The following is an 18,085-nucleotide window of genomic DNA, read 5'->3' as shown; positions in this document are numbered from 1 at the left end:
AGAGTATGTACAATATGTCAGATTCCATACATACACAAATAAATGCTTCTTCCTTAGGAAGAACCATCTATCCCTGTGTCATTAGCCAGGGATATGGCCTCAGGAATGTTTCTCCCATCCACACTGTAATTATGATATGACTAGTTTCATTCTTTGTAGTTTGTAAGCAAGAAACCAGAGTTCCTGTGCAATTCAGTGTCCAAAGTTTGTTTCATGTCTAAAAGTCAAATATTTTATACCACCCAATTCCATCCTATTGTTGTTTTGTTATTTCCCTTCCATTTCCCACTGTATTACCCAAGCCTTTGGTTGTAATATTAATATAGATGACTTATGTCCTGTTGTTATAAAATTAATAGTGTTACCAATATCTAAGTGGAGTCCTTTGTCATGGTGCCACATATTCTTGGAGAGAGACCTTCAGAGGTGGAGTGTAACTGCTAAGATCTGAGTGTCTCTGTCACGTTAAGTTTAAGCATCTTACATGCCATATTCAGTTGATCTTTGACAGGTTTGAAAGATGGACTCTACCAAGCATATTTGAGTTAAATAATCTTGTGCTTTTAGTATTTAGCATGACTATAAATAAAGTTCTGAACATGTTAAAGAATTAGATTGTATATAAGGTGACTAATAACTTGTGATTTTTAATTGTCCTTTTCAGTTTACAGTAATTTAGTGTTGTTCATAAAATTAAGACATAGTTTTTATCCCTGTTATATTTATACATAAAATAACAAATTTAAAATGGTATTCTCTTAGTATCAAAAAAAACCATTTAAATTAATAAACATAGTCGATACAGAGGCAGGTAACTCTGCTGACTTTTATATAGTATATCCTTATAGAATGTAACAGTTTCTTGGATGACTTAAAGCTGTTAAAAAAAAGCTGCACTGTTCTAATGCTAGCAAAAGGAAAGTTGAGATGTATATGCTAAAGTCAATTTCTGTTAACCTGAATAGACTGTAAGGGGAGATATATTTTTATACCAGTAATTTTTAACCCTTTTAAATGTTGTAAACCTCTAAACTAGTTAAACACCATAATCTCTCAATTGTGTTTTTCTAATATCAAAATAAAGTACATTTTAAAGAGCCTAAACATATTTTTCTAAAGATAAAACCAAATTCTAATAGTATAAACAAATAATGTCTCTATAATTAATACCAAGTGGGTTATTTTTCTGTCTCATGTTTGGCTCTCATCAAGGTACATTCTTTACATGAACAAATTAAGGTGTAGTTTTTACATCTTAAAAAACAACATTGCTTTAAACCCTATCTTTTATGAAAATAGTTTTACAAGACAGGACAGCAGTTATAGAAGTCATATGGCAGACTTTAGTTGAGATAGTGGTGAAGATTTTTTTGCTTGTTTTTTTGTTTGTTTATTAGCTTTATCAAGAAATTCAAATGTGGTGATAAATCTCAGGTTAAGAGATGATTATAACTCAGTCTACCTAAATACCAAACATGATTAAATTCTTTTATGATAGACTCCTGTCTTCAAGTATAACAAAGAATCATTAATATTGTTTGGTCAGGTAGACCATAGTTGTGGATACCAGCTTGAAAGAATGTAATATCTCAACTCTCTCATGACTTAAACTCCCAGTTAACATTAAATACATATAGAGTGAAAGAATAAAGATTATTTAAATAACAAAATGCAAACTCATATTTTAGGTCAAAAGATATTACAACTGACTCTAATGAAATACTGAACATGATTAAAAAATTTTATGATAGGCTCCTCTCTGCAAGTATAACAGAATATCATTGTCAGAGATTTTTGCTTACCCATTGGATGGTTTTCAAGTTTTGCCAGTTATTGGTTGTCCTTTCTTTCACTCTGTGCTCCATGCCTGCAATTCTTTTAGGGAGGATAAATTTCGGGTTAAAAGTTTACTCTCATTGAAGCAGGGGGAACGGATAGGGGATATGGAGGATAACATTTGCAATGTAAATAAATAAAATATCCATTAAGAAATGAAAAAAAAATACCTGGGTTACCTCTTTTAAGGTGAGATCTTCTAGTTCCTCTATTTGACTGCAAAATTCATGATTGTTACTCGTTTGTTTTTGATAGCTGTATAGTATTCCATTGTGTATATGAACCACATATTCTGTATCTATTCTTCAGTTGAATTTTACTGTTTCTAGTTATTACAAATAAATCTGCAATGAACACAGTGGAACATGTGTCCTTGTGGCATGATGGAGCATTATTTGTGTATGTACCAGTGGCCTAGCATAGCTGTTCTCTGAAAGACTCTGCCCAATAGTGGATAGCAACAGATGCAGATTATCACAGTCACATATTGGAGCTTGGAGTCACTTATGAAAAAGTTAAAAGAAAGGGTGAAAGCCCTGGAAGTGATGGAATTGAATGTATCAACTAACCTGGACCTATGGGAGCTCTCAGAGATTGAACCAGGAACATTCATGAACTGGAAGGTGCCCCCTAACACATATGTAGCAGATGGGCAGCTCAGTCTGCATGGATGCCTTGTGTGGTCTCAGTGGGAGACAGTGTTCATAATCTGGAAAATCTTATTGTGTCATGGTTGGCGAATGTCCAGGGGAGATACGCTCTCTGAGAGGAGAAATGGAGAGGGGATAATGGATAATGGAGGGACTGGAAGAGTGAGAAACATTTGGATGTAAATAAATAAAAATAATTAAGCTGGGTGAGTAGCCTTACCCTTCAAATGGGGACTATACCTATCTACTGGAAGTGGTCACTACAGGTTCTATCCTCTCTTTGTTGGGTGTTTTGTCTAATGCCATCCCTGAGAACCTCTTGCTTTCCTGGAGGCTAGGACTCTAGTGGCTTCCTCCAGTTTCCCCATCCCCCACTGCTACAAATTTCTATTCATTTTCCTGACCCACGGAACTTCTCTCCTGTCTCTTCCCATACCTATTTCAGCCACCACTTTTCCCTCCTCTTCCTCTTTCCCTCCTAGGTTTCTCTCTCTTTCTATTTCCTGTGATTGTTTTGTACCCCTTAAGGAGGATTGAATCATCCAAATTTTTCTCTTCTTTCTTCTTAATCTTAAAATGGTCTGTGAGTTATATCATCAGTATTCTGAGCTTTTCGCCTAATATTCACTTATCAGTAAGTACACTCCATTTGAGTCATTTTTTTTGTATGGGTTACCTCACATAGGATGATATTTTCTAGTATCATCCATTTGCTTGAGAATTTCATGAGTTCATTGTTTTTACTACAACAACTACTACTACTACTACTATTATCATTATCATTATTATTATTATTATTATTATTATCATCTAAATTCTCTGTTTACATTCCCAATGCTTTCCACATTCCTGGTTCCCCCTTCACCATGTGTCCCATAAGCCTTCTCTCCACCCATTCTCCAATCTCCTCCCTCCTTTTTCTCGGTCCTGGTACTTCCCTACAATGCTGGATCAGGCCTTTCCAGGATCAGGGCCCTCTCCTTACTTCTTCATTGGACTCATTTGATATACTACTTATGTCTTGGGTATTCAGAGCTTCTGGGCTAATTAATATCCACTTATCAGTGATTACATTCCATGTGTATTCTTTTGTGATTGGGTGACCTCACTTAGGATGATATTTTCCAGTTCCAACAATTTGCCTAAAATTTTCATGAATTCATTGTTTTTAATTGCTGAGTAGTATTCCATTGTGTAAATATACCATATTTTCTGTATCCATTCCTCCACTGAGGGACATCTGGGTTCTTTCCAGCTTCTGGCTATTATAAGTAAGGCTGCTATGAACATAGTGGAGAATGTGCCCTTATTGCATGCCAAGGAATCCTCTGGGTATATGCCCAGGAGTGGTATAGCAGGGTCTTCCAGAAGTGTCATGTTCAGTTTTCTGAGGAGCCCCAAGACTGATTTCCAAAGTGATTGAACCATCTTGTAATCCCACCAGCAGTGGAGGAATGCTCCTCTTTCTCCACATCCTCACCAACACCTGCTGCCTCCTGAGTTTTTGACCTTAGCCATTCTGACTGGTGTGAGGTGAAATCTCAGGGTTGTTTTGATTTGGATTTCCCTAATGACTAATGATGCTGAGCATTTCATAAGGTGCCTCTCAGCCATCTGAATTTCTTCAGGTGAAAATTCTTTGTTTAGATCTCTACCCATTTTTAATAGGGTTATATGCTTCCATAGGGTCTAACTTCTTGAGTTCTTTGTATACACTGGATATTAGCCCTCTATCGGATGTGGGGTTGGTGAAGATCTTTTCCCAATTTGTTGGTGGCCATTTTGTCCTTTTGACAGTGTCTGTTGCCTTACAGAAACTTTGTAATTTTATGAGGTCCCATTTGTCAATTCTTGTTCTTAGAGCATAAGCTATTGGTGTTCTGTTCAGGAACTTTTCCCCTGTTCCCGTGCCCTCAAGGGTTTTCCCCAGTTTCCTTTCTATTAGTTTCAGTGTCTCTGATCTTACGTGGAGGTCCTTGATCCACTTGGAGTTGAGCTTAGTACAAGGAGATAAGGGTGGATTAATTCACAATCTTCTGCATGCTGACTTCCAGTTGAAACAGCACCAATTGTTGAAAAGGCTATTTTTTTTCCACTGGATGTTTTCAGCTCCTTTGTTGAAGATTAAGTAACCATAGGGATGTGGATTCATTTCTGGGTCTTTAATTCTATTACATTGATCCATTCATTTGCCTGTTGCTGTGCAAATACCATGCAGTTTTTAACACTATTGCTCTGTAGTATTGCTTGAGATCAAGGATACTGATTCCCCCAGAAGATCTTTTACTGTTGAGAATAGTTTTAGCTATCCTGGGTTTTTTGTTATTCCAGATGAATTTGAGAATTTCTTTTTGTAACTCTATGAAGACATGATTTGGGATTTTGATGGGGACTGCGTTGAATTTGTATATTGCGTTTGGCAAGATGGCCATTTTAACTATATTGATCCTGCCAATCCACTAGCATGGAAGATATTTCTATTTTCTGAGGTCTTCTTCGATTTCCTTCTTCAGAGACCTGAAGTTCTAGTCATATAAATCTTTCACCTGTTTGGTTAGAGTCACACCAAGAACTTTATATTGTTTGTGGCTATTGTGAAGGATGTCATTTCCCTAATTTCTTTCTCAGCCTGCTTATCCTTTCAGTATAGGAAGGCAACAGATTTGCTTGAGTTGATTTTATAGCCAGCCACTTTACTGAAGTTGTTTATCAGCTATAGAAGTTCTCTGGTGGAGTTTTTTTGGGTCGCGTAGGTATACTATCATATCATCTGCAAATAGTGATAATTTGATTTGTTCCTTTCCAATTTGTATCCCTTTGACCTCCTTATGTTGTCTAATTGCTCAATCTAGAATTTCAAGTACTATATAGAAAAGGTATGGAGAGAGAGGGCAGCCTTGTCTAGTACCTGATTTTAGTGGGATTGCTTCAAGTTTCTCTCCATTAAGTTTGATGTTGGCTACCAGTTTGTTGTATATTGCTTTAACTATGTTTAGGTATGGGCCTTGAATTCCTGTTCTTTCCAAGACTTTTAGCATGAAAGGATAATGAATTTTGTCAAATGTTTTTCAGCATCTAATGAAATGGTCTTGTTTTTTTTTTTTCTTTGAGTTTGTTTATGTAGTGGATTTCATTGATGGATTTCCTTATATTGAACCATCCCTGCATCGCTGGGATGGAGCCTATTTGATCTTGGTGGATGATTGTTTTGATATGTTCTTGGATTCAGTTAGCAAGAATTTTAGTTAGTATTTTTTGCATCGATATTCATATGGGAAATTGGCCTGAAGTTCTCTTTCTTTGTTGGATCTTTGTGTAATTTTGGTATCAGGGTAATTGTGGCTTCATAGAACGAGTTGGGTAGTGTTCCTTCTGTTTCTATTTTTTGGAATAATTTGAAGAGTATTATTGTTAGGTCTTCTTTGAAGGTCTGATATAATTCTGCACTAAAACCATCTGGTCCTGTGCTTTTTGTGGTTGGGAGACTTTCTATGGCCCCTTTTATTTCTTTAGAGGTTATGGGACTGTTTAGATGACCTATTTGATCCTGATTTAATTTTGGTGTTTGGTATCTGTCTAGAGAACTGTCCATTTCCTCCAGATTCTCCAGTTGTGTTGAGTATAGGCTTTTGTAGTAGGATCTGATGATGGTTTGAGTATCCTCAGTTTCTGTTGTTATATCTCCCTTTTCATTTCTAATTTTGTTAATCTGGATACTGTCTCTGTGCCCTTTGGTTAGTCTGGCTAATGGTTTATCTATCTTGTTGATTTTCTCAAAGAACCAGCTCCTGGTTTTGTTGATTATTTGTATGGTTCTCTTTGTTTCTACTTGATTGATTTCAGCCCTGAGTTTGATGATTTCCTCTCTTCTACTCCTCCTGGGTGAATTAGCTTCTTTTTTTTTTCCAGGCGTTTCAGGTGTGTTGTTAAGCTGCTAGTGTATGCTCTCTCCATTTTCTTTTTGGAGGCACTCATAGCTATGAGTTTTCTTCTTAGCACTGCTTTCATTGTGTCCAATAGATTTGGGTATGTTGTGTCTTCATTTTCATTAAATTCTAAAGTCTTTGATTTCTTTCTTTATTTCTTCCTAGACAGAGGTATCATTGAATATACAGTTTCCATGTGTATGTGGGCTTTCTGTTGTTTTGGTACTATTGAAGGCCACTTTTACTCCTTAGTGATCTGACAGGAAGCGTGGGATTATTTTGATCTTCTTATATTTGTTGAGGTCTGTCATGTATGATCGATTTTGGAGAAGGTACCATGAGGTGCTGAGAAAAAGGTATATTCTTTTGCTTTAGGTTGAAATGTTATATTTATAATGTTAACTCTAATTTGTTTCACTGTGTCCCTGTTAATTTCTGTTTTAGTGATCGGTCCATTGAGGAGAGTGGAGTGTTGAAGTCACCCACAATTATTGTGTTAGGTTTAATGTGTGGTTTGAGCTTTAGTAAAGTTTCTTTTATGAATGAGGGTTCCCTTGCACTTGGAGCATAGATTTTCAGGATTGGGAGTTCTTCTTGGTGTATTTTTCCTTTGACAAGCAAGAAGTGTCCCTCAGTGTCTCTTTTGATGACTTTGGGTTGAAAGTCAATTTTATCTGATATTAGAGTGGCTACTCCGGCTTTTTTCCTAAGACCATTTGCTTTTAAAATTGTCTTCAAGACTTTTACTCTAAGGTAGTGGTTGTCTTTGACACTGTTGTGTGTTTCCTGTATGCAACAAAATGTAGGGTTCTGTTTACATATCCAGTCTGTTAGTCTGTCTTTTTATTGGGGAATTGAGTCCATTGATGTTAAGAGATATTACGGAATAGTGATTGTTACTTCCTGTCATTTTTGATGTTATTTTTTTATATTTGATTGGTTATCTTCTTTTGGGTTTGATGAAAGAAGGTTACTATTTTGCTTTTTCCAGGGTGAATTTTCCCTCCCTATATTGGTGTTTTCCTCCTATTATCTTCAATAGTAACAAAAACAACAGAAAGCCCACATACACATTGAAACTGAACAATACTCAGTGATACCTTGGTCAAGGAAGAAATAAAGAAAGTAATCAAAGACTTTAGAATTTAATGAAAATGAAGACACAGCATAACCATTATTTATAGGGCTGGGTTTGTGGATAGATATTGGGTAAACTTGGTTTTGTCATCGAATACCTTGATTTCTCCATCTATAGTGATTGAGAGTTTTGCTGGGTATAGTAGTTTGGGCTGGCATTTGTGTTCTCTTAGATTCTGCATGAGATCTTCCCAGGATCTTCTTGCTTTCATGGTCTCTGGTAAGAAGTCTGGTGTGATTCTGATAGGTCTTCCTTTATATGTTACTTGGCCTCTTTCTCTTACTGCCTTTAATATTCTTTCTTTGTTTAGTACATTTGGGGTTTTGATTATTATGTGACAGGAGGTATATCTGTTATGGTCCAGTCTGTTTGGAGTTCTGTAGGCTTCTTGTATATTCATGGGCATCTCTCTCTTTAGGTTAGGGAAGTTTTCTTCCATCATTTTATTGAAAATAGTTGCTGGCCCTTTAAGTTGTAAATCTTTATGTACAGAGCCATATTGGGCAGTCATGCACATGGTTTGAGTTTAACTTTGGTCAAGGACAATCCCTGTCTTCGGGCAGGAATCTGCCTTTAGGACATAATAGGGAAGTAGGTTAAAGCAGGAATTTTTATCCTTGTGTGGAGTGCTAAGAGTGTGCTTGACTATGGTCAAGGTTAACTTCTCCCAGATAGCCAGGATCCTGCTCCACCTAGGGTGGAGTGCTGGAAGTAAAGGTTAAGTTCTTTGTTCCTCCAGGTCCTGGAATTCCTGAATTAAGCAGGTGACCCATCCAGCTGCCAGAGCAGTCAAGACAAGGACCTCCAAGAGAAACTAGACAACTTCCACCAGAACTCAGCCTGGAGTCTGGGGGGAAGGGTTTGCCCAAAATGTTAAAAGGTCTGGCGCCATTAAAGTTTCTGGCTTTGATCAGTAAATATTGTCTTGGCCCTTCTTTTCGCCCCTTCCTCATCCATCCCTCAGCTTCTGTTCCAGCAACCCACTTCATAATAGCTGCAGGCAGCTAAGGAATACAACATCTTTACTCTCATCTATGCCAATAATCCTTAGGTTTGGTCTTTTCATTGTGTCCTGAAATTCCTGGATGTTTTGGGTTACAAGCTTTTTGCATTTTGCATTTTCTTTGACAGTTGAATCCATGGTTCTATGGTATCTTCGGGATCTGAGATTCTTCCTTCTATCTCTTGTATTCTGTTGTTGATATTTGCATCTATGGCCCCCTGATTACTTCCCAAGGTTTTCTATCTCTAAAGTTGTCTTCCTTTGTCATTTCTTAGTTTTTTCTACTTCTGTTTTTAGATCCTGTATGGTTTTGCTCAGCTCCTTCACTTGCTTGTTTGTGTTTTCCTGTAATCCTTTAAGAGATTTTTGTGTTTCCTCTTTCATAACCTCAGCCTGTGGACCAAAGTTCTCTTGTATTACTTTAAGTGATTTTTGTGTTTCCTCCTTATTGGCATCTATCTTTTGACCCATATTCTCCTGAATTTCTTTTAATTATTTTTGTGTTTCCCTTGTAATGGCTTCTAACTTTTGATCCATTTTCTCATGATTTTCTCTAAGAGATTTATTTATGTCCTTCATGTGTTCCTGTAACAGCATAATGACCAGTGATTTTAAATCCAAATCTTGTTTTTCTGGTGTGTTGGGGTATCCAGGACTTGCTGTTAATGGAGAATTGTCTTCAGATGCTACAATATTGCCTTGATTTCTGTTAGTAACATTCCTACATTTGCCTTTTGCCATCTATTTCTCACTGGTGTTAGTTGATCTTGTTGTCACTTGCTGGCGCTTTTAACTTCCTTTGAGCCTGTAAGGCTATTTGTGCAACACTGGATGACTGGGTTTCCCCTGGCAGAGATTGCTGATGTGCTGCCCTCCCCTTGGGTGCTGTTGGAGCCCTGGTGTGTCCTACCCCAAGCAATGTAATACTTGGATTGTCTCTGTGGACTGAACCTCATGCTGCCCATCTGCTCTGTCAGGGAGTGAAGATGGCAGTGGGGATCCTGCAGGGCACTGGCCCCATGCCTGACTGGCACACAGATGAACCGCTGCTCTCCCAGGTCCTGGGCACAGGCGGAAGCCTGCAGCTCGGTGATCTGTGTTCCCAGAGGTCTTAGACTTGGGATAACACAGAACCTGGGGTCGCCTGTCCTGTCCGGCTAGGGGCAAAGGTGGCAGCTGCTGACCTCTTCACAGCAGAGTACCCGTGCCTGGCTGGCACACAGAGGAACCTCTGCTCTCCCAGGTCCTGGGCACAGGCAGCAGCCTGCAGCTGGGTGCCCTGCATCCCCAGTGGTCTTAGACTCGGGATAACTCAGTATCTGGGGTCGCCTATTCCATCCAGCTGGGGACAAAGGTGGTGGCTGCCGACCTCTCCACAGCAGAGTACCTGCACCTCGAATTCATTGCTTTTAATAGTTGAGTAGTACTACACTGCTTGAATGTTCCACATTTTCTGTATCCATTCTTCCCTTGTGGGAAATCTTGGTTCTTTCCAGCTTCTGACTATTATAAATAAGTCTGCTATGAACATCGGGGAGCATGTGTCCTTGTTATATGGTGAAGCATTTTTTGGGTATATGCCCAGGAGTGGTATAGCTAGGTTAGCATGTAAAACTATTTTCAGTTTTCTGAGGAATTGCCAGATTTTTTTCCAAAGTGCTTTTACCATCTTGCAATCCCACCAGCAGTGAAGTGTTCCTCTTTCTCCACATCATTAACAGTATCTGCTGTCAACTGAGTTGTTGATCTTAACCATTCTGATTGGCATAAGGTGGAATATTAGGGTCATTCTGAATTTCATTTCTGTGATGACAAAGGATAGTGATAATTTCTTTAGGTACTTCTCTGCTGTTTTAGATTCCTCTGTCAAGGATTCTTTGTTTGGCTCTGTACCCCATTTTATTAGGGTTATTTGTTTCTCTCGAGTCTAACTTCTTGAGTTCTTTGTATATTTGGAAAATTAGCTCTCTATTGGATGTAGAGTTGATAAAGATCTATTCCGAATCTGTAAGTTGATAATTTATCCTATTAACTGTGTCCTTTTCCTTACAGAATCTTTTCAGTTTTATGAGGTCTCATTTGTAAATTCTTTCACAGATTGATATATTATAAATATTGATACTTCATGACTTTCTCCGTGATCAGATATCTTAGATGTAGGAAAAAATTGGATATGCCTCTGGAAATTTCTGAAATTTCCTCTGTGCAAGTTACTGATGGTGGATATTAAAGACAATCCTTGAAGCACATTCTCTGGAAAAATGCCATGCATCAGCATCTGGAATTACTATTCATAAAAGCCAGACTGGACAATTCAAGGATAATGTCTATTATGGTTTATTAGATTTAATCCAATACAGTTTATCTGAAGTGACTATGAATGCTAGTGCCTTAACCAATGTTCTAAAACTGCAAAGAGACACCATGACAATGGTCCATCTTACAGAGGAAAATGTTTAATTGGAGCTGACTTATATTTCAGACATTTAGTTCATCAACTTCATGGCAGGTACCATGATAACATGCAGGCAGATTTGGCACTGGAGAGTTAGTAGACCTCTATATCTGGGTCAACAGTCATCAGGAGCAAAGAGTCACAGTAATCTTAACTTGAATATCTGACACCTTAAATCCCACACTCAGTGACATACTTACTACAATTAGGCCACACTTTCTCCACTATGGCAAATCTAATAATAGTGGCTCTCCCTATGAGCCTATAAGGGCCATTTTCATTCAAACTACTGTACCTGGTGACAAAGTTATATCAATGACAATCCTCCAGAAGTAAGTAGAAATCACCAACTTTTAACTTAAATGAAAAACTTTATATGAAAGTGATGCTTCTATGATGAGAAATGATTAAAATTAAATGAATTTTTATGATTTTTTGCAGCAAATAGTAGAATACTGTGTATAATGACACTCTATTTTCCAGAACTTAACTTAAGAAGACATTCTTTATCTCTAAAAAGCATTAGATTGTAAAAATAAAATTGAAATTTCATCTAACAGAAAGATTCAACAGGGGAAGAAATAATTTAATATCTCTAAAGTTAGTTTATCCCTGATTAGAAATAGTTTTTGGCAAGGCCATGTTGTCAAATGGACAAGAATAATGGAGTAGATATGAACTCTATTATGTTTAAAAAAACAATTTATTTTTATTTTATATACATTAGTGTTTTTCCTATATTTATGTCTTTGTGAGATTATCAGATATCCTGAAACTAGAATTATAGACTGGTGTGATTTGCCTCATTGATGTGAATTGAACCCCAGTGCTCTGGAAGGGTAGCTGGTGTTCTTAACCATTGGGCTATCTCTTCAACCCTAAGCTGTGTTACTTTGATAAGTCCATATTGGTAATTAATTACATACCTCTTTGCTACTCACAACATTCTTCCTATGAAGTCTAGAGATAACAATCAACTCAGAAGTCTGTTATTTTGCCTAGAGATTAAGATGTCAGAGTTCTGCTGGTGGAATCTACAACAAACATCTGAATACCTTTCAAGGTATTGTCGTGAAGCTATGTCAACAGCTGCCCTCATTAACTTCAAAATTCTTCTACCTGATGATCAATACTCTGCAATTGGAGGAACATAGAAGTGTGTTTCCACAACTCATTGGAATTTTGTGAATTCATCAGCAATTTTGATCACCTCCAAGGAACTAGACATTGATTTCACACTGCATCAACTTTTCTACTCCAAGACACTGACAAAACTATTGAAGACATATGTGCTCACATTTGCTCACATTATTATCAAAATGAACCTATGTGGCTTAACTTTACTCATTTAAAACTTCCTATACTCTGAATATTCCATGCAACAATTCGTCTTGCTTCTCTTCTCCGTCATCCCATTCCCCCAGCAACTTCCTGCTCCATTGGAGAATCTGACCCTGTCCCTTGTGCAGTAATAGAAGAGTCTTCAGCTGTCAGGTTACTGAGCTCCATGTAGGTGGTGCTGGACATTTTGTCTCCATCCATTGTAGCTCTTCTCTGCTAATTATGTTCACAGATTATACTTCGGATACTGGGGTATATATTTTCCAATCCACTTAAGCCCATTTACAGGCTTTTATGTCATCCAGGTCCCATATAAAAAGGAAAAGCCATCTCACAGTACTTGCAGGATACCTACTATGAAGTTCCACAAATCCTCAGTTCAGCTTCAAACTATTGCAGTTTAACATGGGAGTGAGCATGTGCATTGGAATATATGTCAATGTTACTGTAGGTTCTGTATTCTTCTTAAGCCCGGGACTAGGGACCTACTTATTTTAGCTATGCCACCATGTATGTGGTCTATCTACAGTGCATGGTAAGAGCATTGGTGCTCAGGGGCTGTGCATATGAGGATGGTCTACGTGGTCTATTGTGTGGTATGTTGGGATCACTGAATTTACTACCACACACTCTCATTTACATATTCATGACAAAGGGTATGTCTAATATAAGATCTAATACAGTTTGAATAAGAGCAGCTAGAGATCTTTTGGGTCAGGTTGAGAGATTATAAGGTCTGAGTCATAAACCTGTCTGAAGAAATGCTTTATATGTTCTAATTTGGTACCTGTGTATAAAGAACTATTCATTCCCACTGAGAATTGAGTCACCACATCCTCCTTTGTTAATGTGAGCCATAATTCAATTGTTCACAGGAGATATGAACTTCCCAAAAGTCAACCATATAGGTTATGCTGAGCAGGTACAGTAAGTCCATTTTGCCTGTCATCAGGATGTATGACAGTGTATCAAACACTAGCATAGAACATGATACACAATGTTCAACCTATTTCAGTGATTATTATGGGTATTTTCTTCTATGATACCCATGGGAACTCCTGGTACATTATTTTTTCTTAAATTGTTGCCCAGAGTACTGCGGCCCAACTATACTTATCATATAGTAATAACTGATTCGTGACTTTTTTTATTATTACCCATTGACTATATGGATCTAATTTGACTTTCAGTTACATCATATAGATTCTATTAAAAAAAAAAACTCCCCAATGTTTTAACATTGGAATGCTAATTCCATGTCACTCACATGACTCACATGTTAATTAGATGAGGGACACTGAATATAATGATGTTAAACATGAAATGCATAAAGACTTTTTGAATTGCCATATACACACCTACTTTTGTACTTTTGATGTTCTTTACTTCTTGGAAATAGGTGAATCTATAGTGACTCCTGCTGGTCATGAAAATCTCATTATGTAAGTATGTCTATGGTTTCACATGAATTCCCTACCTATGTTGTTTGTCCAGTAATAAACTTGAATAATCTCAATTGTAGATAAACTATGCTCTTCATTGTCAACCTAGTGATACTGAAAGGACCTTTTAATTATGGGTTATAACCTGTTTTCCCTGTCTACATATATCTGTGTATTTTCTCTAGGTGTTGCTGCATCAAGCATTATGAGTAACCACTGATGGTGGAGTAAGTATCCAGACACAGCACAAATGGCAGACAGTGACTACAAAACCAGATTATTTACCAAATCCTGAAGCTACACTTAGAACATTCACAAAAACAGGAATAGTACGAATAAAAATATATTTGCAAATCAGTTCACACCTCTATAACTTACTTTCACAATTGAGAAGGAACCAGAATTTAAAACAAATTGGACAATGATTCAATGTATTTGTTAACTGAGCAATTCTATCATGAACAGATTGTATATTTGAAGGGAAAGTCTTAGTGTGGATGGTTGTTCATTCTGCCATGGGTTTTTCTGCTTGGAAGTTTCTAGTTGTGACTTCAGCCAGTTGTCTTCTCTGTATAAATCTAATTTGTGGCAATCAGTCTCCTCTATTTTCAGGGCATGTCATAGTTGCTGAAAATTTTCAGTCTTCAGTGAATTTGTTATAAGCTTAGGGTTTTAGTAACAGAATAGAACAGGAAGCAGAAAAGGGTGTAACTTTTAGAATGTAAATCAATAAAATAGTACTTTTTCAAAAGAAAAAAATAGAAAAGAATTTTTGAGCTGGGCTTCATAAATTATCATCTTGAAAGGCAATAACACTAAGAATAGGAGGCAAAACAAACTTGTAATTTGAACATATGAATGATACTCAGGCAAGACTACGGCTATTGAGAAGGTATGAAAATACTCACATCCTGAAATAGAGGTGGATCTTTACATCAGATGTACCAGGCCTTTGTTTGTCTATTCATTTACTCTAGTAAAATAAGAATGCTTTCTTTGAAGATTGGTCCTCACATGGATAGTGCTAGTGTATATAATGAGTCATAGAAGACAGTGGTAAGTTAATGATCCATGTGGTGCTCAGAAAGAATTGATATCTTCCTTATGGGATCTTTGTGAGCTTGTAGTATTAATAAATTTAACAATGCAAATTATTTTTAACCCCCTTCACTTTCACTGTATATCATTTCTCCTCACAATACTTCTGGCACGTGTTGCTTCAACCAAGCTAATATTGATATGGACACTGAAACCTCAAAAAATTCAGCTATACATAAGCTTGATTCGTTAATGAAATACACTATATCAGACACTTGTATACAATAGAAAACAGATAGTATATAAAATTTACATATCTATATTTATATATAGGTGTTACAAAAAGACATAGTAGTGTAAGGCTTGATGTGAGAGTTATGCAGAGTTAGAGACAAACATGATTCAAGCTCATGTCAAGAATTTGATGTTTAGAGACATGAAAAATTGAAGGAAGAACTGCCCATAGGTAACAAGACAGAGATGCAGACTGATGGGGATACTTCTGGTTCTCACATAAAGCTGGGCTTCCTCTTGGTGGCCTTCACCAGCATGGAGAGGAGAGTCTGAGTATCTTTGTGGACAAAGCATCCCACAGAGGAGGAGTTGACAAGGTGACAGAGACATCCAGGGACAATGTTCAGGACAAACTAATAGCTGGCATGCTAGCAACCAGGCTACTTCTGTGTCTCTTACTTGCCAGCATTCTGGCCACTTCTTGCTTGCCTGTAACACCCAGGTGCTCCTTTATTTATACAAGATTAACATCACAAAGACAATCTAATGATTATGCATGTGTCAATGAATATATGCTTGACTTTGCATTATATGTCCAGGGTTACAAATTCAGTCAACATAAGAAAATACAAGCATAACAGATCCTTCTTATTTATTAGGCTCTTACCTCAATTTAAAGAATCTAAAGACTGACACTTCCAAAGCAAACACATTTAATTCATTACAGCCAGCTTTTTTTTTGTGTGTGTGTTTGGGTGTTTTTACACACTTGGACATCTGATAGGCAGGACACATTTTTGGTCAAAGGCTTTGTAGGAGGGTTGTTATCCTTATCCTTGCAATGGGAATGCTGCCTGGCTAAAGGAAGTGGACACTTTGGATCCAGGATCCATTTCTCTCCCTGTTAGGAGTCTCAGCTAGATTCGCCCATAGACCCTCTGGGCCTCCCCTGATCCCAGGTCTCTGGAACATCCTCGAGATTGCCTCCCCACTCCCACTGATCTTTCTTCTCTATCCCCTCTTCTCCCTACATAAGATCTTCCCTGGCCCGCTCACCTCCCCATTCCTTTTTCCAGCCAGTTCCCTTCTTCCATCAACCTCCAATATCTATTTTGTTTTCCCATCTAAGAAAGATTTATCCATCCTTTCTTTTGCCCTCCTTGTTTTTTGGTTTCTTCAGGTCTGTTGATTATAGCATAGTTATCTTGTACTTTATGTACAGCCAGCTTTTAGTCTGGTAATGTTTGCCGTTTTAATGTATTTGAGACAAACAAAAAATATCTCAACAGGTCTTTTTTTATGAATGGCAAATACTTATACCTAACTTCTTGAGTTACATGATCCATCATCTTTGCTGTAAAGTATAAGAGTTTATTTCTCTTATTTACTGAAGTATAAACCTCCAGTGCTGTAGTCTGTATGAAACTCCTCTTTTAAACTACATTTTCAGAAAGCTGTAACATGGTCTTCTGGTTTCTTCCTCCAGATCAGGAATATCTCCAGCCACAACATGCCATCTCCAAGTGGCACAAGAAAACAGATACCTACCTAGCAGCCTGGGCTGAGGAGGCAGCCTGCACAGGTGAAACTGGCCCTGAAGATCTGAGGATACTGGCACCAGGCTCCTGGCAAGAGCCTTCTGGTTTCCACCTCTGGATTGGAAACATTCCTAGCCACAGTGCACAATCTCCAAGCAGTACAGCAAACCAGCTATACACCCAGCAGCCAGGAGAGGAGACAGCCAGCACAGCCGGCATCCATAGCTGATCAGGGCCACAATGCTACATATCCAAATACAACTACAAGAGAGTCGGTCTTGGCCACGATCTTTCCTCCTGTGACTGTGTAATGGCTCAGTAGGCAGGGATCACTAGAGTAGAGTATCACTTGGGACCATCCCTTCAGGACTCCACCTGCACCCAGGAACTTGTTAGCACCATAGTAATTTGTGCCAGGGAAAAACAGGTCACGCAGTGTTGCTGAGATAGGCCTGAAGACACACAAAAGGGGCAAGCAGCAGCCAGTGACAGCAGGGCCAACTAACACCAGAGATAACGAGATGGCAAAAGGCAAATGTAGGAAAATTGCTAACAGAAATCAAGGCAATATGGCACCATTGGAACCCAATTATCTCCAAAGTGCAAGTCCTGGATACCCCAACACACCTGGAAAGCAAGATTTGGATATAAAATCACAGGTCATGATGCTGATGGAGGGCTTCATGGAGGGCTTCAAGAAGGACATAAAAAACTCCCAAAAAGAAATACAGGAGAACACAAGTAAACATAGAGAAGCTTTTGAATAACTAAGGGAAAACTCAACAAAGCAGGTGAAGGAATTAAACAAAGCCATCCAGGATCTAAAGAAGGAGGTAGAAACAATAATGGAATCACCAAGGGAGACAACTTAGTACATAGAAAACCTAGGAAAGAAGTCAGGAGTCATGGATCTGAGCATCAGCACCAGAATACAAGAGACAAAAGGAAGAATCTCAGATGCAGCAGATACCATAGAAAACATTGATACAACAGTCAAAGAAAATGAAAAATGCAAAAAGCTCCTGACCCAAACCTCCAGGAAATTCAGAACAGCATGAAAAGACCAAACCTAAGGATTATAGGTCTAGAAGAGGGTGAAGATTTCCAACTTAAAGGGCCAGTAAATGTCTTCACCAAAATTATAGAAGAAAACTTCCCTAACCTAAAGAAAGAGATGCCCTTGAACATAAAAGAAGCCTACAGAACTACAAATAGATTTGTCCAGAAAGAAATTCCTCCCATCACATAATAATTAAAACACCAAATGTACTAAACAAGGAAAGAATATTAGAAGCAGTAAGGGAAAATGATTAAGTAACATATAGAGTTACACCAATCAGAATTACACTGGACTTCTCACTAGAGACTATGAAAGCCAGAAGAGCCTGGGCAGATGTCATGCAGACCCTAAGGAAGCACAAATGCCAACCAAGACTGCTATATCCAGCAAATCTTTCAATGACCATAGATGGAGAAACCGAGTT

Source organism: Apodemus sylvaticus, chromosome 6, assembly GCF_947179515.1.
Source record: "Apodemus sylvaticus chromosome 6, mApoSyl1.1, whole genome shotgun sequence".
Taxonomy (NCBI): Eukaryota; Metazoa; Chordata; class Mammalia; order Rodentia; family Muridae; genus Apodemus; species Apodemus sylvaticus.
This window is presented reverse-complemented; position numbering follows the sequence as displayed.